The 24,747-nt window shown below is 41.2% G+C and overlaps 1 long non-coding RNA gene across 1 annotated transcript; it reads left to right on the top strand.

Annotated features, from left to right (window-relative positions):
* Nucleotides 1–17,204: 17,204 nt before the first annotated feature.
* Nucleotides 17,205–18,026, top strand: LOC127769797 (uncharacterized). Its single transcript, XR_008016846.1, has 3 exons — nt 17,205–17,267; nt 17,364–17,576; nt 17,792–18,026. It is a non-coding gene; the product is annotated as an uncharacterized LOC127769797 (long non-coding RNA).
* Nucleotides 18,027–24,747: the final 6,721 nt, after the last annotated feature.

Here is a 24,747-nt window from a genome sequence, read left to right as displayed (position 1 = left end):
CAAACCAAGGCATCCACGGGGTTATTGGAGCTGGAGAAGGTAGGCGGGCGGATGCGAAGGAACTCGGCGAGCTTAGAATGCTGCGGGGGTGGTGGTGGAGGTGGAGCATTATGCTGTGGTGGATTTTGGATGTGGTGGAGGAAAGCAGCCATCATGTTGGCCTGCTGGGCGAGGATTTGGGTGAGGATGGTATTGGTGTCTGGTGGTGGTGGTGGAGGCGGGGGAGGATGGGGAGGTGGGCTGCCATGGTTGTTGTGGTTGCTGCCTTCGGGTTGGTTGCCATCACCGGTAGCAGCACTTCTCCTGGTTGTCACCATCTGAAATATCCCATACAGAACCAGCCAAGAGAGAGAACAGACTATTAAAACTAATCACCCACGACTACCATAATTCTTGAATTTATTACTGCTATTGAAATGGGTTCATTAAGGTTCAGGTTGCTTAAGCCAATAAAATAAAGACAGGCTCCGACACAGTCATACCACACACCGGTACAACCATGCCCCACACGACTCCAACAGGAAGACAAACGAGAAAGAACACACGCGCAAGCCTACTAACTGCTCGTCTACTTCTGCGACGGGCCAGGGCGGAAGGTGAGCAGCAGCGCATCCTCCGTGCTACCAACGCCGAAGGCTTCCCCCTCCTGAGGAACCACGGGCGCGGGCTCGGCACGAGGGATCTCCATGAAGCAGGTCCACGCCAGGGACTGACGAACAAGCTCAGGCCTGGAGGTGCTCTTGCGGGCGGTGATCTTCTGGCTGCGGCAGACGCGGCGGCGCTTGGGACGACAGACCTCTCCCTGAGCGACCTTGAGCTGACACAGCTGCGCCTCCAGCGCGTCTAGGTCCTTCTTCAGCTGCAGATTCTCCTGACGCAGCTCCAGGATCTTCATGTTGTTCTCGACCATCCCACGGCGCACCATATGATGGAAGTCGATACGAGCCGCATCGTACGCCTCCACCATGCGCACCAGGTGCATGATGGTAGCGTCATCCTCCGAGCTAGCATCCCGGAAGGTGGCGTAGTCGCGGGCTCCTCCGCGACGAGGGTGGTAGCGGTAGAGCAAGTGCTGCAACTCGTCCGGGTAGCGCTGGTGAAGAGTGCCGATGGCGAGGAGTGCGGCGTTCTGGCAAGCGGCGGAGAAGGAATCTCCTCCCGCAGTGACTGCCAACGAAGTCCTCTCGGGAGAGGCAGTGAGGATCACTGCAGTGACCTCCCAAGCCGCGTGCGGCTCGGCATCGTCACCCTCCTGCTCCGGGAGCTGCTTGCCCTGGTAGTCCACTCCATGCGGATATCCCAGGACAACGCACATGCCCCGCAGCTCCAGAACAAAGCCGGTCCAGTCCAGGCCACGACGGTTCATGCTACCGGCCATCTACAAGCAAGGACAAAAGAGAGAAAATATTTTAGAGATCAGCTTTAGATGATAAATGAAGCAGCAAGACAGAGAGAGACTAAAGGATTTTCACAAATAAGAGAGGATTTTTATTCCGAAAATATTGCTAAGGCTTGGGATCTAAGTCTCGTCCTAGGGTCAAGGAGGCTCTGATACCAACTTGTCACGACCGGAAATAACCCAACGGGCGTTCCTTACGTGCGTGTATTATTCCTTGTCCCAGGAGGCAAGGTACACCAGAAGTTGATACAATTCAGAGTTTAATAAGCGGAAGCGTAAATAGTTAATTATTACATGGGCAGCGACGGCCCAGCACACTCAAAGACAACGAAAAACAGCGGAAGACTAAGGCGACGACCACAGGCGCTTGACGGCAGGCACGAGCTAGACACCAAAGCCTTCATCATCCAGGGGCTCCTCTTCTGGGTTTGGGAAAAATTGAGCAAGACTGAGTACAACCACCGTACTCAACAAGACACACCCACAAGTGCAGCATAAATGCAAAGGAGTACAATGGAGTTATAGTATAGGGGTTAGGTTTTGTAATAAACAGCATTTAAAAGACCCTTAGTTGCTCAAAGCTAAATTTAAAACACGATCCTAGAACTATTTAATATTATTAAACAAGGCCGTGAACCCACACGAACCTGCCTTAACCCAAGGCCTACGATGATTCAGACCGAACTGGCAACCCGACCCTGGGTCCCATCTCGTCCCAAGCCAACCCAGGCCAACCATTCCACATTTTAGTTATTAAGCAGGTTTTAAGAATTAAAAACACTAACTTGGGTACATTGCTAGGCTTGCCCATAACCGAGGGCGCGGCTATTCGAATAGGTTTTACTCTGATCAGAGGTGTACATCTTTACCCACAAGACACATCTTCCTCACGTGCAACCACGTGCCACATACCACCACGGCATATGGACGGAAGACATGACATAGTTTCCAACCCATCCTAGCCATAGACAAGAGTACCGACCCAACCCACCTACGGCCGGAACCCCCGGACAGGCAGGCAGAATTGAGCCCCTAGCAGCAGGACACCAGCCCTGTGCTATGACATCTCGACTACCGGGCCGCAGCCCGGGTAGCCTTCATTTGTCCTAGAGATGTCCATCGACCCCCGACTTCGTCCATCTCCATCCGTGTACTTTTGTTTATAACCAGACTGAGCCACAAACTAAGCCTTACCCATTAGACATGTGGAAGTACGGTAGTGCTTTGCAACAGAGGCCCGAAGACCGGTCCTTATATGGCCGAGGTGCTACCATCAAAACCATGCACCCCAAGCCCAGCCTAAAACCATTTTGAGGGTTTTGAATAGAGGGAGAGGTGTGAATCCAATTCCACAATAATCCAACCATTCCATGGTGTCCAAGTGATATGAATATTCCCAAAGTCTAGAGTTATAAAACCACCCTATGTTATCCTATTAAACAGCGAAGCATCTACCTAAATTCATACTAGTGGAACCATGAATAAAATGTCCACTAGTTGGGGTTTTGTTTATCCTAGGGTGAACAAGGTAATAATAACAATAACAATAATAAATTCATAACAAAGGTAAATAGGCATGGCTAAATAAAACAGTGATAACGCGGGAATTTAAATAAAGCGGTAATGCAATAATTTAAATCAAAATAACTTTATAAACTGGGATTCAATATGTTCAAGGATGATGTGACTTGCCTTGCTCGCTTTCCCAAACGTCGGCTTCAACCTCCACGAAGAGCGGATCTTCCGAAGCTGCAGCGTCTACACGACCAACGGAAAATAAAAGCGCTTTTACTCTAATAAACTCCATATAACAAGCAGGAACAAAGCACAAAAATGGGTTCTTGACTTCTTAAGGAAAAATTAGAGACTTGAACGGTCCAATTCCGAGTTCAAATGGCCAAGTTATGGCCATTTGAAGTTTATATGCTCTTTAAATGAATATTTACGAATTTCTTCATTTAAATTTTAATTTAAAAAATATATTTATTGCGTCAGCCGGGAGAGAGGGCGCGCGGACCGGGTCCACGGGAGTGGGACCCACGCGGCAGCCTCACGGTCCACGGTGGACCGGGTGCACCCGGCTCACACCGGCCGGCGCCGTGGGCCCCACGCGTCAGCCGCACCCGAGGGCGCGGGCGGCTGACGGCCGGGCCCCACGCGGCAGCCGCTAGGCGCGCCCGGAGGCGGCCACGTCGGCGCGGCCGGCGGGAGGCGGCGCGCCCGCGCCCTTATGTTCGCCGGCGGCGGCCATAGGCATGGCGGAGCAGCGGCCGAGAGAGGGGAGGGAAAGGGGGAAACGAAGCGGCGGTCCATGGCTCACCCCGAGTCGACGGCGACGACGGAAACGGCAACCGGAGCGGAGGAAGGCGGCGGCGCGGCTCGGGTGGACGGGGTCGACGGCGCTCCGGCGGTCGGCGAGCGAAACGGAGGGGTGGACGAGGTCGGCGAGGATCCGGCGAAGCCGAAGGAGGCGGCGCCGAGGTGGGAGGTGGTCCGGGGCGGCGACGGCGGCGGACCGGAGCTCGGCGGCGACGGCGCGAGCTCGATTCCGGCGAGGAGAGAGGGCGGTGAGTGGCGGAAACGGTGGTGGGGAGCTCGGGGAGGGTTTATATAGGGTTGGGAGTGAGAGAGGGCGGCCGGAGGAGGGGTAAATGGGCGCGGAGACCCGGCCGCCATTAATGGCGCCGGCGAGGTTAGGGGAGAGGTTTCCAAACAAATCCGAGGGAGAGAGGGAGGGAAAAATGGGGGGAAAGGGGGAGGGGATCCCGGGGAATAATTCCCCCCACTTTATTGCGCGCGGGGACGGCGGGAGGCGGCGGGATTCGCGGCGGCGGCGGCGCTAGGCGCAGGCGAGGCGGCGGGGGCGGCGGGAGGAAGGGGATGACGGGTGGGCCCCACCTGTCAGCGAGGCTGGCGGGCGGGCGCGCCCGTCAGCGGCGCGCGCGCGGGGAGGGCCGAGTGGGCCGCGGGGGAGAGGAGAGAGGGGGAGGGAGATGGGCCGAATTCGGCCCATTAGAGGGGAGAGGGTGATTTTTAGGGTTTTCTTTTTATAAAACCTTTTTAACTTTGTTTATTTCTTAATAATTATTATTTGTGCTCTGAAAATTCCACTAAAATTTATTTACACATTTTAGGCTTTTAGGAAATATACAAAAATCCTCCAAGCCTTATTTGACTTTTAACTTTGCACATTTTAATTTTTGAAGGCTTTCACAAGCATTTTAATTATTCTAGGCATAATTTAGAGGATGTATTTTAGGGTCGATTTGGGACGCGACATTACATATGTATATTTAAATTAGCATTGTATATATGATATTTGACACACTAAAATATGATATGAAATAAAATCATTAATTATTATATATATCAGCCTCATATATTAAGATGGAACGTTTAATGATATTTTGGTTATTTCGTATTTAAGATGTAAATCTAGTTTAAAATATAAATTTGTAGAGTAATATATTTATCATTAAATAGTAGAAAATACTATTTCAAAAGACATCAATCTTTTCCAATGATATGCATTTTTTTGTTTTATTATTATTATAGTAAGTCCACGTGTAGATTTTTCTTTTTTCCGATGGATAGTAGGTAAGCTTCATTTCTTTTTCCCACTCGTACCTACGTGCGTTCTACTTTTTTCTTTTATCTTTTTCTAGCCTGCAGTTATATAGTCTCCCGTATACGTACACAGAGTAATAAGGTATTAGTTTTTAAAATAAAATACATGTAATTTAATGGCCTAAAATATCGGGTTCACCAATTTATGTGAAAATCGACAGTAATATTTGCTTAAATTTATAGAGTAATATATTTTATTTTGAAATAGTAGAAAATTTTATTTTAAAGATCATTGATTTTTTTAATGGTACTATGTACGTACGTTTTTTAGCTTTTATTTTTTATAGTATTTTTTTAATGGTACCAAGTACTTGTGTTTTTTTTATAGTGAATCCATGCGTAGGTTCTTTTTTTCTTCCAATGAACAGTACGTAAGCTTGAAAGCTTGATTTTTGTTAGTAGTACGTACGAATTTATGTTTTTTTTCTTTTTCCAGTCAACAGTAAAGTATTAGTTTATTTTTAGATAAAATACTAATCTAATCTAATGATCTAAATTATCGGGTATACCGATTTAAGTGTAAATCGGTGGTGAGATTAGTAATTGTCATGTGGTGGTCTAGGAGCAAGATGTGGAGAAACTTATAATGCCACGACATGGGATAGAGATAAGTCCTTTAGCATCTAGGCACTTGATTTTCTCCTTAATAGGTCCACTTTACTTCCGTTGGACATTTTGTTTCTTTTGTTCTATTTTATACAAGTCCTATCTTAAATCGAAATTTTGTGAGATGATAAACAGTGACAGAGCATTCTACCACATGAGCCAACTTTTTGTGAGAACAAATTGAATTGCCCTTTTTTTATAAGTAGCTATGATTAATACAGGTTAATTTTTTATATTAATCAAAAGATTGGATTGGGCATAAGGCTATGCTAACCGGATCGGATTGTAGAGTCCATTTCGGTTGCACGGCGTTGGGGATAACACGTCTAGGAAACTTGTCGTGCAGAGTGTGCGAGGCACGATGTAGCCTATAGCAAAAATATGATCAGACAGCTAAATATAAGCGTGATGATAAGCATCACTATTTTTGGATTGAGTCATATTTTATTATTGTTTCCATGATAGATAGTAGGTATTATGGATAACCGGATCGGATTGTAGAGTCTATTTCGGTTGCACGGCGTGGGGACAACATATCTAGGGAACTTGTCGTGCAGAGTGTGCGAGGCACGATATAGCCTATAGCAAAAATATGATCAGACAGCTAAATATAAGCGTGAAGATAAGCATCACTATTTTTGGATTGAGTCATTTTTTATTATTGTTTCCATGATAGATAGTAGGTATTATGGATCTTAAATTGTCGACTTGATATAAATGAATGGATAGATTAAAAATCAGATGTGTAGCTAAAAAATATACTCATTTTGGTATATAAAATTATTGCTTGTTTTCTCTCTTGATTTTATATTAAAAAAATAGTGAGGGAAAGAGGAGGAGGAGGGGGAGGGGGAGCCAGAGCTATAAAGGAAGCGGAGATAAATAATGGATCGTATGGTTTTCTTTTTTCTTAACAATATAGATTTTTTTTTAAATAATTTATTAGCTGTGACAAGTGATGGCTTAGGAGCACCGGTTTAACTGATGGCATGATATATGCTATCAATTTTTATATAAATCTTTAATTTCTATTAGTTCTTATAGGACAGGGGTTTGTGTAAATAAAGTATTTCTAATATATTGGAACATGGTCAATATTTATCAAATTTAAATGTCAATTTTTATAAAATTTAAAATCAAAGAGGTTAAAACTATAGACATTTGACTATCTAATTATATTATTGATAGTTTATATATTAAATCGTTAGCTAAAAAATAGAGAAAGTGTGAGGAAAGCGGAGAATTATTGGCTGTGATCCATCATAGAACATATATAGCATGTTACAATTATATCATATTAGCATACCATAATTATGCTCGCTACAGAGAATCTTGACAGCTCATCCCCGTAGTTATATCTCACAATGTTAATGTTTTTTACCCGAAAATTACGAGACCCGTAAAAATAATTCTTTATTTAGGCAACATCAAACCCCCAGTGCTTGCATGTTTACTCACGGCTCAAGGCTCCATTACATAACAGATCTAATCATTTTTATTTATGGTAACAATTATGGTGTGGATCTAATTAGAAAGAAAATAGAAAATGCGGGAGGTACTGGATTCTGCTTCTGCACACGGAGGCAACCGTACGTGCTACGTACTCGTAGGCACGTGTGGGGCCAGCCAGGGGGGCGGGTGAAGGGAGTATAGTTTATTAAGGATTTCTTCTGTTTTATTAGTGTCAATACAACTAATCTAATCTAATGATCTAAATTGTTGGGTCCACCAATTTAAGTGAAAATCGACGATGAGATTAGCTATTGCCACGTGGCGGTGCAGGAGCGTTTGTAATAGTGCCACATGACGGTTTTAGAGCGTTTATAGGAAGTTTGATGAACTTTTAGTATATAATAGATAGATAATAGATAGATGGCCATTATGTATCCGACGGCTAATATGTTCATGATAATCTGGCGTATTCTCGTGTATGAAAGCTTCTATATATATATATATATATAAAAGATATGGTAGCCGCCGTACATAGGTAGTGTTCGCCTTGTATTACGGTCTAGACACTCCGGTTGGTTATAAAAAAATTAGATGATGCCACGTGCATGATTTTCTATAAAATAGTTGAATAAATGCATGTTAAATATTATAGAAATGATGGATACATAGGTTGATTTAAATGTCAGGAAAAATAACAAGGGGGGTGATGATTTGACATATTATAGATGATGTGATGATGTGATGTACTTGCAATTATCTATCTATATATTGCTATACTAAAAGTCCATTAAACTTTTCTACAAATGCTCTAAAGCCACCACATGGCATTTCTACAAACACTCCTAGACTAGTGGATCATGAGGCAGCGGCAGCATCGATGGTTTCCCACGGGCGTATGCGGCGGCGACAGTGGCGTCAGCGCTATCCCATGGGTGGATCTGGAGGTGATGGCGGCATCGGCGGCTTCCCGCGGGCGGATCCGACAGTGACGAAGACTAAGATATGATTTTTGCGGTTTTATTATTCTTCCCATTTTTTTCTCTCTTTCGCTAGATTGTCTGCTAGGATTGTTTATCTATCTATAAATTTGTGATTTATCCGCCCTACGCGAGGTGTTACTCCCGTGCATGGGAATGAAGGCCGATTGGACTTACAGACAAAAAAAATTGATGTGACGAACAGAAAGTTGCAAATTTTTAAGTAGTTAAGATATATTTGCAATTTATACTTCATATATGTACTTTTTATCAACAAATATTAGGTATTTATCTTAATACCCTTGAATTGAACTGGGCCAGCCCTTGTCAAACGTGGAACATGGTAATCTACCATGCCACCTCACAGTCCACACATTTTTCACATAGGACTGATGAAGGCTTGTCGCAGGGTTAGCATGTGTTATCTTGTCACATGTCGTCCTGGTCAAAATAGAGTTGATGTACGTTGCATCACATTGAATGCGAGGCTTTATAGGTTCCCTATGTTGATGCTCCTCTGTGCACTCGAGGCCTAAGTGCTGGGACACATGTGTCCCAAGCACGCACTACAAGAGAATTATGCTATTGCCATGAAAATATTGCAACGAACTTTTATTCGTGGCAAATGCATTATTCTATTGCCATGTCCGGTCATCTCGTGGCAATTAGTAAATTATATCACAACAATTTATTATTGTTGTTATACTTTTGATTTTTGTTGCAATAAATAGTGGGCTATGGCCACACGGAAAATTACTGTAGCAATAAGGGTATTTTTTTGCAACAGTTTTTTATTCATGGCAATTAACGTATTCTCTCTAGCTACAATATATTACTGTTGCATTAATTTTGGACTTGTTGCAATATACCAGCACTATTGCCATGATTTATAGGTTAAATTGTGGCGATAGTATTTTTTAGTAAAAAAATATTGTTTTTGAGTGATGAAAAATTTAGACATAACTGATGTGGTCTCAATTTTTTATCCTTTGGCGGGTCCTAATTTCTTTTTTGGCGCCTAAGTGCAGGACGACGGGAGTTTTTTTTTTTGGAATAATGACGGCGGGAGTTGTTACAGATAAATCAAAGATCATTAATCTAATCTAACTAGTGTACAGCCGCCGTCTTCGAGGACGACGGAGGAACGTCTGGCGACTGGCGATTCCACGGGGTTAACGACGTTCCACGCGCTGTTGCCGTCGTGATTCCTGTGTATCGGGTATCATCTTCCTCCTCCTCACGTTCCCAATCTGTCATTCCCCTTCCCTTCTTTCTGTTTTCCTCCTCCTCAAGATCCCAATCTCTCGTTCCCCTCTCCTTCTTCTTTCTGTTTTCCTGTTGGATGTCTTGCCTCTATTGCAGCGCTGTGGGATTAGATGCCATGATGGACTACTGGCTCTGCTTGCCTTAGATTGCAGATAGGGGTGGGGATTGAAGTATGTGGTGCCCAGCTTTTGGCGAGCAGCGTTGTGAGAAATCCCAAACCCTCCATGCCTGCAGCCGGCGTCAATCCCCACCCCTAACTCCACGCTCCCCGCTGAATCAACCTCCCCCTAGTCATCCCTGCCTACTGCCACCAGAACCTCGCGACCCTGCCCCTCTCACAGCCCCCACATCCCGCCGCTTCGTCGCACACCAAATTGCTGAGCGGATACATGGCGCAGGCGGCGCAGATCGCATGCCAATTGCTTCCGTCGCTGCTGCCTCGTGTGTCCAATCAGTTGCGCACGATCCTAATCTTAGCATGAAGGCATGATTCGGATGCTGCAGGCGGTGCCCCCCCACCCAACATCTGTCGGTGCTGGCTCTGTACTCTGTAGTTCAATGTTTTGCCGGGCTGCTCGATGGTGGTGGTTGTGTGCTGATTCGGTGGGTCACTCATGCGGAGGAGTGGGCTGGCAGTGCGCCGATTGGCCCGAACAGCGGCGTGTTCTTATGAGCAGCTCAAACCAGTTTGTCCTCTCTACTATAGTGTGCTGCTTCACTTCATTACACTGAAAATTGGCCCAAGGAAAAAATTATATTGTATAATTTTCTGACTTAGTTATGTTCATCCCATATTACTAGCAAGTATCAACTCATATGTATTTTCATTCTTCAGTTTCATATCTCTCAATTTATGATTTGATTGGTACTGATTATATTAGGAATCATGAATTAACAATTAACACAACATGAATGCCTTTTTCACTTGTCTTGTAATGCTGTCATTTCCGGAATTATAATTTTGAGTTGTTTCTACAATACAGAACTTTATCTTAATTTCTCTTTGACTTCTTCATGCTAATCCTTGTGAGCAGTGCACATAGGATGGTTAATCATGTTAGAAGGTTTTGTCTGACAATGGAGAAAGCTGACCATTGAATTGAAGAATGTAGATATAATTTGCTTTGACATGTATATTACTGTTGAAAATTTTGGAGGAGTGATCTTAGTAGGTCACTTCTATCTGTAGACCAATATATAGATTGATTTTGCAAAATCAAATGTTATGCTTTAGTCCTCATGATTTTACCATTGATTTACTTATTCATATCTTAATTTGTGTAGGAAAGCATCTGTACGTGTACGCAAGAAGCTAGTTAACACACTTCTGCTAATCAGAGAGACAAGTTCTGGCAAGGTTTGTTCATTACATGAACTCATAAACTTCTTTTTTTGGTTAAAATCCTTAACTGCCAGCCATATATCCTTTTTTTAATAAGTATTTTACTTGACTTTGTAGTGAACATTATAGTTTTTTTTTATTTTTTTAGTCTTAAGCAGGAAGCATGTCAGTAGATAGGAGTTGGATGCGCATGAATAAAACTACTGTAGAGTGGCAAAAAGGGCTTCAGGATTTTTTGAACTTTGCATTTGAAGAGGGTGATGAAGGGGGTACTGCTCCCTGCCCATGTAAAAGATGCCTTAACATGGCATACAAAACACGCTCTGAAGTGCAAAGTGACTTACTAAGGAATGGGATTGATGAAAGTTACACACGATGGGTATACCATGGTGAGGATTTAGATGACGAAGATGTCACTGAAGGAGTTGGTGCTGATGGCGTGACAAATGATGGTGTTGCAGTCCGTAATATGATATCTAGCCTTATAAGGGGCACTAACCCTAGAACTAACTTTGGTGATGCAAACAACATTGGAGAATTCAATGATGACGGGGATGCTCCTCTACATGACGCCGAAGTCGGATTGAGCGAAGAACCAAATGATTGTGCTAAGGCGTTCTTTAATTTACTAAAAGAAGCTGAGAAGGAATTGTATCCAGGGTGCAAGGAGGTCACTAAATTGTCTTTCATTGTTAGGCTTTTTCAAATTAAATGCATGTTTGGGATGAGTAATAAGGCATTGGAGGCCATTCTTCAATTGTTCTCAGTTACTCTCCCAAAAGGCCACTGCATCCCAAACACTCTAGATAAAGTGCAAAAAGTTGTTCGAGACCTTGGACTTGACTACCAAAAGATACATGCATGCTACAATGATTGTGTGTTATATCGAAAGGAATATGCAAACTTAGATCAATGTCCAATCTGCAATGAAAGTAGATGGAAAGCAGATTCTTCTACTAGCACAAATGAGGCTAGTTCGTGTGGTTCAACCAAGAAGCGGGTTCCACGAAAAATATTACGGTACTTCCCCCTTACTCCGCGACTGCAACGGTTATATATGAGAGAAACAACCTCTTTGGACATGCGATGGCATAAGGAGGGTCGTGTGAGTGATGATACAATGCGACACCCTGCAGACTCATTAGCTTGGAAACATTTTGATGATATGCGTACAGAATTCTCATCTGATGTTCGAAATGTTAGGCTTGGGCTTGCATCTGATGGGTTCAATCCATTTGGGATAATGAGTGTTTCGTACACTACATGGCCTGTCATCTTAATCCCATACAACTTGCCGCCTTGGTTGTGTTTGAAACAACCATATTGGATTATGTCAATGCTGATACCTGGCCCTAAGTCTCCAGGAAATAACATTGATGTATATTTGCATCCTTTGGTAGATGAGCTCAGAGATCTATGGTTTGATGGTGTTTTGACATGGGATGCCGGAAAGAAGGAGAATTTTCGGTTGCATGCAGCTCTTTTGTGGACAATAAACGACTACCCAGCTTATGGAATGCTATCTGGATGGAGCACAAAAGGCAAGTTAGCATGTACTTACTGTCACAAAGATACAGAGTATTTTTGGTTGAAATTTGGTTGTAAGCATTGCTACATGGGCCATCGTCGCTTTTTGCCTTTGAACCACAAGTGGCGCCGAAACAAGAAGTCATTTAATAACAAGGTTGAACATAGAATTGCACCGGAGCCACTAACAGGTGATGAAGTGTTAAGGCAATATGAAAGCTTTGATCAAGTAATATTTGGGAAACAAACAAAAAAGAGAAAGCGCGTCGAGGAAACCAGATGGCACAACTGGAGGAAAAAAAGTGTATTCTTTCAACTACCTTACTGGAAGACATTGCTAGTAAGGCATAATTTGGATGTGATGCATATTGAGAAGAATATTTGTGACAGTGTGCTAGGCACTTTGCTTGATATGGAGGGAAAATCCAAGGATAGTGTGAAGGCTCGTCTTGACATGCAATTTATGGGGATACGGGATGATCAACATCCTTCGGTGCATAAGGACAAGTACATTTTGCCCCCAGCATGTTATACATTGAGTAAGGATGAGAAGACCTATTTATGCAAATTTTTAGAAGGAGTAAAGATGCCCGATGGTTATGCCTCAAACTTTAAGAGATGTGTGGATGTTAAGGGTTGTAAGGTGACTGGACTTAAATCTCATGATTGCCATGTTATTTTCCAAAAATTTCTTCCCATAGCAATACGCAAGATATTGCCTGAAAAGGTTACAGTTCCATTGATTGAACTAAGTAGATTTTTTAGTGCAATTTGTTCCAAGGAGTTAAATGCTGAAGATTTGAAGAAGTGGAGCTCTTCAATCACAGAAACTATTTGTCAGCTAGAGATGATCTTCCCTCCAGCCTTTTTTGATATCATGATGCATTTGCCTATTCATCTTGCAGAAGAAGCTAGACTTGGTGGGCCTGTCTGCTATAGATGGATGTATCCCATAGAAAGGTATTTGCGTACACTTAAAGGCTATGTGCGTAACAAAGCTCACCCTGAAGGTTCAATTGCTGAGGGATATATATCAGAGGAGTGCATGACATTCTGTTCTCGTTTTCTGGACGATATTGATACAAAACTCAACCGGCCAGAGCGCCATGAAAGTGCAACTATAAATGAACCACCATCAGGGCTAAGCATATTCGCCACGATAGACCGCTCTAAGAAGGGATTCACCTTTGAGTCACTTCCTAAGAATGAGCTGAAACAAATTAGACACTATTTGTTAACAAACTGTGAGGAAGCCACTCCATGGGTCAAGTATGATATATCCATGCTTTATTTCCTTATTGCCATTCTTTTTTTCTTGTTTACTAAAGTAGTTTATGCCTGTAGTGAACATATTGATGAACTCACACAACGAAATCCACGTAATGTCCAGCAGCGACACAGAGATGAATTTGTTGACTGGTTTGAAAGTAAAGTGAGGAACTATCTATATAATTTATTTTTTTAGTTTGCACAAAAATTTATCCTTATAACCTAAAACTAATATTATTTATGTAATTTCATCTTTTTAAGCCCAGATTTGCAAACTCCATGAAGAAGGAAAAACAAATGATCTTATGTATGCACTTTCTAGAGGGCCTGACCAGCGAGCACGTGTTTACAACCGTTGCATGGTTAATGGGTTTTTCTTTCGAACAACTCGCGTAGAAGAAAATCTCAATACCCAAAATAGCGGTGTAGTTGTGAGAGGTGATGATAGCAGTGGAAATATTGATTGGTATGGTGTGATCAGGAAAATTGTTGCTCTAGAGTTTGGAATGGATAAGGAGGTAGTTTTATTTCAGTGTGGATGGTGTGATACTCCTCCTGCTAATAGAAACCAAGCCAGGGGCTTCAAAAAAGATAAGCATGGAATTATCGACATTGATACAACTCGATTTAGATACAAAGACGATCCTTACATTCTTAGCATTCAGGCTGAGCAGGTGTTTTATGTGAAAGATGTAAACAAGCCAAACTGGTCCACTTTTGTGAGAGTAAAGCCCAGAAATCTTTTTGCTATGCCTCAAGCTGAGATGGAAACTGACATTGACTCAATTAACGTGGGATTGGAAGAAATGAATATACCCCATCAAAATGAAGATATTATAGACTGGAGTAGGACTGGTGTAGAAGGTGTAAGTGGTGATGCTTCTATAATTGACGAGGCACATGCTACACAGTCCACGCATGAGCATGATGAATCAGAGGATGATTCAGAGGATGATACCTACATTGACGATGGTCATGTTGCACCTACACATTTAGTAGAACAGGAATCCGATGATGAATTCTTCGTTTAGTTTTTTTTTCTTGTTATTGGTTTGTAACTTGAGAACTTCAGTGGTACTGGTTGCTCCACCTATTCATGCTTAGCGTGTGATTTTTTTGTTCTTTGCTACCTTAGATGGAAGCTATTTATTCTTCAGTGTTATTGGTTGATCCAATTATTTTTTTTAACAGAATCATGGAAGGTTTTGATTTGCAATGTTGAAATATATATATCATAATAAGAAGAGCAACACTTACACTTTTTCTTATTTTTGTTGCAGATTCATTGCCACTGGGATTTAACCTGTATATTTTGTATTTTAGCATTTATTATGTAAATGATGACGTGATGCATATGCAAGTTGTAGTGTGTTTCAGTTTAGTGTACAATATGCACAGTATGCTTTTCACATAGGTATCTTAATTCTTTTATATTTAATATATTTTTCTATATGGTGAACAGTATGGCAGAGGACACCTGGACATTAATTCTTCAACTCGCTGGGCCAACTCCTGAACATGAATCTGTGCAAAAGGAAATGGACAAAGACTTCATATGCTTTTTCAACATAGTTGGTTTGGTTGAAAACTATGATTACTCAGCAATGGACTACATGTACTACAAGAGGAGAGAGGGCAGTGGAACAGCCACTCTAGTGGGAATAGAAACTGATGATGATGTGAGAAGAATGCTTATAGAGCATGAGAGTGAGAACAAGGTTAGGTTGTGTGTAATGAAGGAGAAAGCATGCACGGATAATAGGGTTAGCATAACACCTGTGAAGTCCTCTGGAGAAATTACAAGATCTGAATCAACTGGACCTAAAGAAGGTAAATATTCATATAGCTCTTGATTGTAGTTGTTTTGACTATGTACTAAATTCTACAGCAATGCTGTAGAGCAACAACTTTTCCATTGAACTATTTGCTTCATTCAATCTTTACAACTGTATTTCAGAAGTGCTGAACAAAACTTAGATATTCTATTCATGCAGCATGCCCAGTAATATTCAGACATGAGACACTCAAAGCATACAAGAATTCACAAGCTAGAGCAGAAATATTAAATTCACTCCGAAACCGTAGGGAGCAAGAGATGGGTAACCACTTGGCTGAACTGTATACACCATATATTCATGCTCTTTTACTTTAATGATACACTTGAAAAATTACATCAGTTGCAGGTCAGTGCTCATTATCCAATGTTGGTTCTGAGCAGCATAGTGATAATTCTGAAAATTTGGATACAAATAACACAAACCCACAAACGGATTGGCCAACACATGCTCAGCGCTGTCGTACACAATTAGAAGGTACAATTGCTATGATGCCAACAATTCATATATGCCTTTTATTTGTCCTACCATGTTACATATTCACATGAATTACAGATATGGACCAAGCACACAAGAAAGGACGGGGTACACTTAAAGGTTATAAAGTGGCTAAGAAGCGGTTCGATAATGCTTCTCAGAAATTGCCAATTGAGTTCTCCACAAGATTGGGAGGTCCGATAGGAATCAACTATCGCTCCTTTGTAGAAGAAGTTGTTTTGTTTATGAAAAGGAAGGCACCGATAATTGGAGTGAGAAAGTGGAAAGATATACATGATGATGTGAAAAATTCCATAGCTATAGATGTGCTGGTTAGTACTGTCATTTCAGTTGTTTCCTCAATTTCATTTCTAACTAATAAGAACTATTTTTTTTGTTTAACTCCTATATTAGGCTAAATGGGACCTTGCTGATACAAAGAGTACAAGGAAAAAGATTTGGGACATTGCGAGAGAGCGTTATAGAGGATGGCGCTCAAATTTGCATGCTACATACCATGCATATAATAGTGATGGATCGCGATTCAAGAACAAACCTGAAGATCTGGACATCTTGGAATGGGAATACCTAATACACTATTTTGGGACTGACAAAAAATTTCAGGTTCTCTGATTATATATCTTGTTTTTCAATTTTACCTTATGTTCAAGTGCTCTTAGTTTAATTTACATTACCATCATGCGTATAGGAGATCAGTCAAAAGAATTCTGAAAACCGCAAGAAGCGAAAGACTCAGCATGTCAATGGCGCCAAATCTTTTTCACAGACTAGCTATGAGAAGGTACAAATATAATTGAATGGTCTTTAGGCGTAACAATTGGTATATTATTTATCTGTTGTTTCTTTACATTTCTAGAGAGATAAGGAAACAGGGAAGGAGCCAAATATGCTTGACCTATGGAAAGCGACACATATGAAGGATGATAAATGGTCCAACACTGCAGCTAAGGATATCTATGTGAGAATTTTTTGATTGTCAAGTACTGTTGCAAATTTCAGAGTTAATGGAGTAACATGTTCATGTTTCTTGTTCCTAGGAAAATGCACACAAAAAAATTAGTGACAGAGAAGAAAAGACAGGAAATCCTGTTTCAGTTGAAGAGCAAAACAATGTTTTCCAGGAAAGCTACAGAGTATCTACAAATTGTAAAACATCACAAGCACGTGGACAAGGCTACATGGCTAAAGCCGTAACCGGTCCTGGAAGTTTGCATGCTCAAATGGATGAACAAGCTCGTGTAACAGCTGAAACTCAAAAAAAAAATAATGAGCTCTCTTGTGAGGTTAATGAGCTGAAAGCAAAACTTGCAGCTCAACAGGAAGAAAGTGACAGGAAACTTGAAGCTGAGCGCAATGAAAGGCTGCGATTGGAGATTAAAATACAAGAAGAGCAGCGTAAGGAAAGACAAGTATTGAGGGAGGAAATGATTGCAATGCTTATGGGCCAAACAGCACCATCGACGGAGCAGGTAAGGGTTCAAAAAATGTGAACATTTACTTTTCCTTCCTAATTTATATGCTAACCATATTGTCTGATTCTCTTTTCTTTACTTTGTGGTGTGAAGTCTGATCCATCAGTCCAAGTTCCTAGTGAGAATGCAGAATTGCATGACAAAACAAAGAAAGCTCGAAGCATTGAAAGTGGTTATGTTATACGTGCACTGTTCCACCAGAATACCATTAACCAAGGGACAACAAGCAACAATACTCAACGAACTATTTCCTCATATGATCTTAGAAAAGCTGCTAAAAATTATGGACGGTCCCGAATTAATCAGGTAATTGCAATACTTGTGAGAGTGTTGTATTCAGTTTATATTTGTGCTAGGTCAACTGAAAAGTCTATAAAGCATAGAAAAAAAAGCAATCTCGGTTCATATTTTGTTCCTATAGTGCATATCACGCCTTACTCAAGATTATATACCATCTATGTGACTGTGATTATTTACGCCAAATATGATATGCAATGAAACATGGATATTCATTTATACAGGATGGAATTATTTGAAAGGGAGGCATGCAATATATCACTGTCAAATGGTTGGAGCGAAGAAGATATTTATCAAGTGATGTTAGCAACGGCAGTGTCAGGAACCCTCTAGTTTTAGGACTTTTACTGTTATCCCATATTTTAATTTAAAGAACTTGTTATTTTAGCATTTTGGAAGGCATATTTATATATTATGTGGATCACTGTATGGATGTTTGAAATATATTCAATCTCATGGATTGTCAAACATTTGATTTCTAGTGTGACAGAGTTGACATAATTATCGGTGCAATGACATTTTTCTGCTATAACAGATTGTTCTGGACCTGTTTGTTGCAATAGTAAATCTGTCACAAGTTTATTTTGTTGCGATAGTAGTTTTTGCCACGAAAATGTTTTATGCATATAACAAGTATTACCATGCTTTATTTTGTTGCAATAAAAAACAAATGCCACAATTAATATTGTCGTGGCAAAAAAAAAAGTATTGCCACGATTTTTCTATTGTGGCATGAAAAACTAGTGCCACACACATAGATGTGGCAATAATTATTTGTTGCCATGCTATAAATTGTTGCAATATATTCTTTTGCCACATTGCTTATGTGGCAATATATAAATTTAAAACCACAAAATAAAAATTGTGGCTATAAGCTAATACCACGGACTTTATTACCACGGCTAGCAACAATTTCAAAATTGTTGCAATATATACTTTTTGCCACGATTTTAGTAATATTGCCACGATTTTTTGCGTGGCAATAAATGATTTCCATAGTAGTGACGTCCCGCGCCGGGCCACACCTAGGGTTGTATGTGGCCCAATCATAGCCCACGAGGACTATGCCGTGGGGGTGGATGTGGTCCGAGCATACATTGATTTAATTGGCTGGCTAGACACAGCCATGCATGATAAACAATCAACCACTTGTATCAGAATCACATAAAAATAATTAAGTTGGGCAAAGGACCTATAAAAATTGTGGTATATTTTGAAATCAGAGATGAATTTCTTGCAACAAGAATGTCATCGACAGCGAACAGCTATACAAAGCTAAATTTCATGAATGTCAACTGTCCGATGGCTATCAATAAGAAAAGGAAAAACTTAATGGTGGTAGTGTGTTGTGAGCAAGAAAAGCTCACGGGCAGACCAGTATATGCGAGGCACTTTCCGTAAGCCAATGAACCGGGGTCCGTACGTCCGTAGTATGTCATTTCCTGAATATGTCATCCTATTAACTGCAGTGGTTATTGTTAATTATCCAATTGGATGTGCGATTGTTGTTGGACTAAGCATAAGTATTTCAGACTTTATTATCACAACAGCGGCATTTTCAACTGGTTCGGGCAGACCTTAGCAAAGCGACCATTCGTTTAATATTCCAGCCAGTAAGACCTTGCATTTCACCGTCCATTTCTATGTCCGACATCTTCATTGGTGTCACTAACCCGATCATCCAACTCGTTTTTTTCAACCTCCAACTTCTTGGCAGGGACAAAAAGATATTCCGGAAAGGACGTGTCGACATCACGAAACAGCCATCGGGAGGACAGGCGGCTCGCCGCGCGTATGCCCTGAGGAACGCTCCACACCGCACATCCGCGCACCCACGCAAGCGCGCAAAAACTCAAGGGCATTGGAAATTTCCAACGAAAAGTTTCATAATTGTAGGTTGGAGTCGAATGACCTGTATCATCTACTTTCCTTGGCCTCTCAATCCCATCATGTTTTTCTTCAAAAAATTGGACATTATTAAATATTTCATTGGATAGCTGGTACTAATAATTAGAAAGGAAGGGTGCTATATGATGTATGGCTTATATATTTATGCTATAGAGGCGTGCAAGAGTCATGTAACTATTCATTGAATTGGTGATTAATGACAAGGCATGCATGTTTGGTGCCAATCTAACACATCTGTTTAGATCCCACCCTAAAATTTTACACCCTGTCACATCGAACGTTTGAACACCTGTATGAAGTATTAAAAATGGGAAAAAAATAACTAATTACACAGATTGCGACTAATTTACGAGACGAATATTTTAAGCCTAATTACTCCATGATTTGAAACAATGTAGTATTACAGTAGACATTTGCTAATGACGGGTTAATTAGGCTTAATAAATTTGTCTCACGGTTTACTGGCGGATTTTGTAATTAGTTTTATATTGGTGCCCAAACACCCCATGCGACACCCTATATAATATCCGATGTGACACGTTAAAACTTTACATCCCTGGATCTAAACACCCCCGTAATCTATATAGTTGATCCTACTAAGTGTATTTAGTACTCCCTCCATCCCATAATGTAAAGGATTTTGGGTGGATGTGAAACATTAATCTGGACAGACGGTCTGTCCAGATTACTAGGATATGTCACATCAACTCAAAATCACTTATATTATGGGACAGAGAGAGTATTTTTCTCACTTGTGATACTTCCACATCACCTTAATTCTTTTTAGCCATTAGATTGAAATTCAACATTCCAGACTACCTCAAAGCCATTTCACTATTCACCATTGGATTATCTTGGATAGATGTTGGTATTTCTTAACGACATTACTAGAATTCCCAACAATGACACAGAAATGCTCCTGGTATATTATGGTTACAGAGTTTATCCGCAAGCGCACAGATATACCATTATAGCATTTCACCCGAGAGTATTCGAAGGGTATCATATTTATTTAATCCAATGGGAAGATCATAGTAGAGAGAACCGTACTAATAATTTATATATTACTTGTAATAATTATAGTCTAAGCAGGGGTTAATATAATCCATAGTGTAGAATGGTACACAAGCATAGAACTACTCGTTCTCATACTAAATTATCTAAGCTAAGTGGAAAGAAAATAGAAAATAATCTATTCCTATACTTCTAATATACATAGTATACATACATTCTAGTTATATGATTAACTAGCTAATACCCTCTTTCCAATGCCCTCCTAGTACTTCGAGAAGCCACCCCTGACTGCCAAGTTCCTTACGACTGTCTGTCATGACCATACAACCGGGGCTAAATACGGAGAAGTGCCCTCCCCAGGAAATTAACTAAGGACTATATACACGCGCGGAGGAATACCCGTACTGAGCTATCAGTATTAGCGGCCCACCTCTAATCCGCAGCATATAACCCTAAATAATGATACCCAATAATCTAGACACCACACCTAAACTACCAGACACTACTCTAATATCATCGTCATGACATACAGTAAATGCAATAGCAAACATTATACCCGTACCTATGCATCTCCCAGATAAGCTTGCAGTATAATCAGTATAACAGGAACATAAAGTAGAGTTGGCATTCATATACTCGGAAAGTATTTCAATACCATAAATGTATAAAGAAGAGTATTCTAAATAAAGTACAAGTCTTACAAAACAAGAAATAAGAGCTGCTAGAGTCATACCTGAACTCTTCCGAAGACTTCCGGACTCCGATTTATGTTCTATTCCTACTCCACTAGCTTGAGACTACTAAACTAAACTTGAGAGAAATGAGAAAGCTCTTGCTTAAAGTGTGTGTTGAAATGGGGGGAGTGAGAGCCTTTTATAGCTTGAGTATGACGGTTATGATGGTTGGAAAGGTCGGTAACACCCTCCAACCGTCATTGGGGATCTATCCCAGCCGTCCATCAAAACCCTGCATCGAATGGAGACGCAGTGGGTTCGGCCAAACCACGGGCTGGGCCGCCCTGGCCCAATTTCGGCAGGTGGCCTCCTCTTTTGCTCCCGTACGCAGACTTGTGAATTTTGGCCCAATTGGTCGTGTCATTTTTGCATTCTTGGCCCATTCATACATCGTCCGATTGATTGATCGTCTGATATGATGTCGATTCTCCTCCACTTTATGATTATTGTCTACAATAGGTTAGTAAACCTAATACTAGTGGAATATTATTATTCTAACAACAATATGCATTGCAAGCATAACTAGTTCTCCTCTATTTTGATAATATTGACGGTCGAAACTGATCGCTAACGACCGTCAACAATAGCTCAAATTTACTTTAAGTGTGATACATTTTGTAGATTCCTTCCACTTCATGCATTCGATGCCACAATTTTGCTAGCCGAGCATTTTATCAACATGCATGCATGAAGTAGGATTGAACGACCCTCCTTAATGCCATCCAAAAATCAACTAAGGCGATTGAAGAGCTCTCCTTATAGATAATGATTGAGCTTTAGTTGTTATGAGTACCACCGTCCCATCATTACTGGCCAGCCCTTCGAGTTTGATATCATCTTTTGCCTTACCATCAGTTGAAATCATCATAGACTTGACCTTGTGGCTGTTGACGCTTCGGCTTCGAACACTCTCTTACAAAGTGACCTAGCTCATAACAGTTGAAACACACCCGCTGCTCCCTTCCATTACTGTTACCTTCTTGAGACTGATCCTGCTAAACTGGCACTAATTGAGTAGCTTGCTCGATGTTAACCTCATTGCTTGTATTAGTCTCTGAGTTGATCTCACCACTCATGCCCAACTGTTGTGACTGTTCTTGACCTACAGAAAAAGATTCACTAATTTGGAGTGGCTTGATACGCTGCCTCTGGCTACTACTCTGTGCCTCCTGGAAAACAATCCTTCCTCTCTTACGGTTGTCCATCTTGTTCTTCTTATCTTCTAGTCGAATTGCTTTGTCAACCAACTCCTAAAAATCCTCATAGTCATGAGACATCAACATAACTAACAGCTCATCCTTTAAGCCTTGCAAAAACTTCTCCTGCCTTTCCTCGTTAGTGCGCACATCTTCTGGAGCATAGCGAGCTAGACGATTGAACTCATAAAGATATTCTGTTACAGTACGATCCTTTTGCTTCAGTGTCCTGAACTCACGCTTCTTCAAAGAAACAACTCCTGCAGGTATGTGTGTCTTCTTGAATGCTTCCGTGAACTCTGCCCAAGTGATTGTCCTAAATTGCTCCATTGGTCCAACTTCCTGATCCACTAGCATTGTTGTTGTTTCCACTATAGCTTGCATTTTTTTTCGTTGCAGAGTTGGAAAAGTTAGAAGGAGAGGGGTTACACTAAAGACAAGACCTTAACCAAGTTACCACTGATCTGGTGTGTGTAGTTCATTATATTGTTCAAGTTGATTAAGCAAACAACCTAGTATAGTTACACGCTCATCACTGAACTACTTCAATGACGGGAATGCAACCATACCTACACACAAAGCAAACAACAACGTTCTACCATACTAACTATTCTGCCAAGTCACTTTGGTGGTATAGGTGCTAAGATAGGTTCCAAACTTCACTCTATCTTGACAGCTGAACACTTAAGATTCGACTATCATCTTCTTATTCCTCGATCCACTTGACTTGCAGAAGTTGACTACATCGACATCTTCGAGTTTCTCCATCAAGTTTAACAACTACTCAAGTTGAAAGAGGGAAAAGAGGGCAGAACGACAAAATGATTTGCAAAGAATTCTAGAGAAGGAAGAAAGGAAAATTTTCACAAATTATGTTTTCGGAAAATTTGTCCTTAAGGTTTGACCATTTGGCTTATCCTACAGTCGAGATGGCTCTGATACTAACTTGTCACGCCCGGAAATTCACTAGTAATTTCCGAACTTATTTGTGCATAAAACCCTCGTCCAGGAATCAGCTGAGGTACACAAACTGACAATTTAATATACAAATCCATCATAATAATAACGTTACATACTTACAAACCAAAAGAAAAATAGCAGCGGAATAACGTTCTAGCGATGGCTTCAGCTCCACTCCCACAGGCAGCTCAACTGGGGTATAAGCCAAACGTCTTCTCCTTCTGGATCCTTTTTCTTCAACTGAGGTTTGATGATTGTTGCAAGAATGAGCATATGACATACTCAACAAGCCACACAGCAAATATGCAAGTGCATAAGGATACCAAAGGATGGCATAATATAGGCTCATTTGCAAAAGCAGCATTTAACAAAGAGTTGAGAATTCGTAAAACAGTAGAGTAATTAATCATCAATATTAATCAACATTGAACAACACGCCCATGCTGCTCAGGCCCAACCATTCTGAACAACCATACCCGGCTGTACAGATCTAACTCCAAACCAGGAGCTAAGCAAATTATTACCAGTTGTAACATCCATAATTATTGTGAGAGGTGTGAGACTAATCACGAAAAACATTGCTCAACTCGCCCATAACCGCGGGCACGGCTATTCGAATAGTTTTACTCCGGCTAGAGATGTACCACTGTACCCACAAGACACAGCCTCAACATCATGTCTACCATGCGTCGTGATATCGGAAAGTACCCGAATAGAGGCTGTGACAATACCCTCTGCACAACACAACTCACCACAGTGCACTGTTCTTGGATCATAATCTCCCCCTCAAAACCAGAGGCAATGGACTCCCCAGCGACCCCCACGGACTTCTCGCCGCTTCACAGTCTGGTGCCCCGCAATGAATCATGCTATACAAAAGGTAAAGCCGTTGCCCATGCTGGCTTGTGGTTGGTACGGTTAATGTCTCACAACAGTAGCTCGCGAACCGGTCCTTAATTGTCATGAGCACGACCTTCAAAATCATGTACTCACAACCCACCATTGTCAAGTTTTAATTATCAATTAATTATCATAACACGATTAACCATGGTGAGCTACCATTAATTATAATCATAACTAATAATGTAGTATGATTCATCCCATTAATGAGCTAATGTTTCTAAGCATGGCTAAGCAATTATATATATAGCATTTAGCTGAACCAAACCAATATATAAGGTTCAAGCTAATCAATTTATTACCCAATGTATCAAGGAATAAAGTAATCAATGCAAATTGGCCATAACAAAGGAATAGGTTCACACCACCCGGTGACATTCGAAAATAAATGCACAGTTGAAATAAATAGAGAATTTAAATATAGGATCAACATGCTCAAAGCATTGTGTTTAGGATCTGTGTGACTTG

The sequence above is a fragment of the Oryza glaberrima genome, chromosome 4 (genome assembly GCF_000147395.1).
Source record: "Oryza glaberrima chromosome 4, OglaRS2, whole genome shotgun sequence".
NCBI lineage: Eukaryota > Viridiplantae > Streptophyta > Magnoliopsida > Poales > Poaceae > Oryza > Oryza glaberrima.
This window is presented reverse-complemented; position numbering and strand designations above follow the sequence as displayed.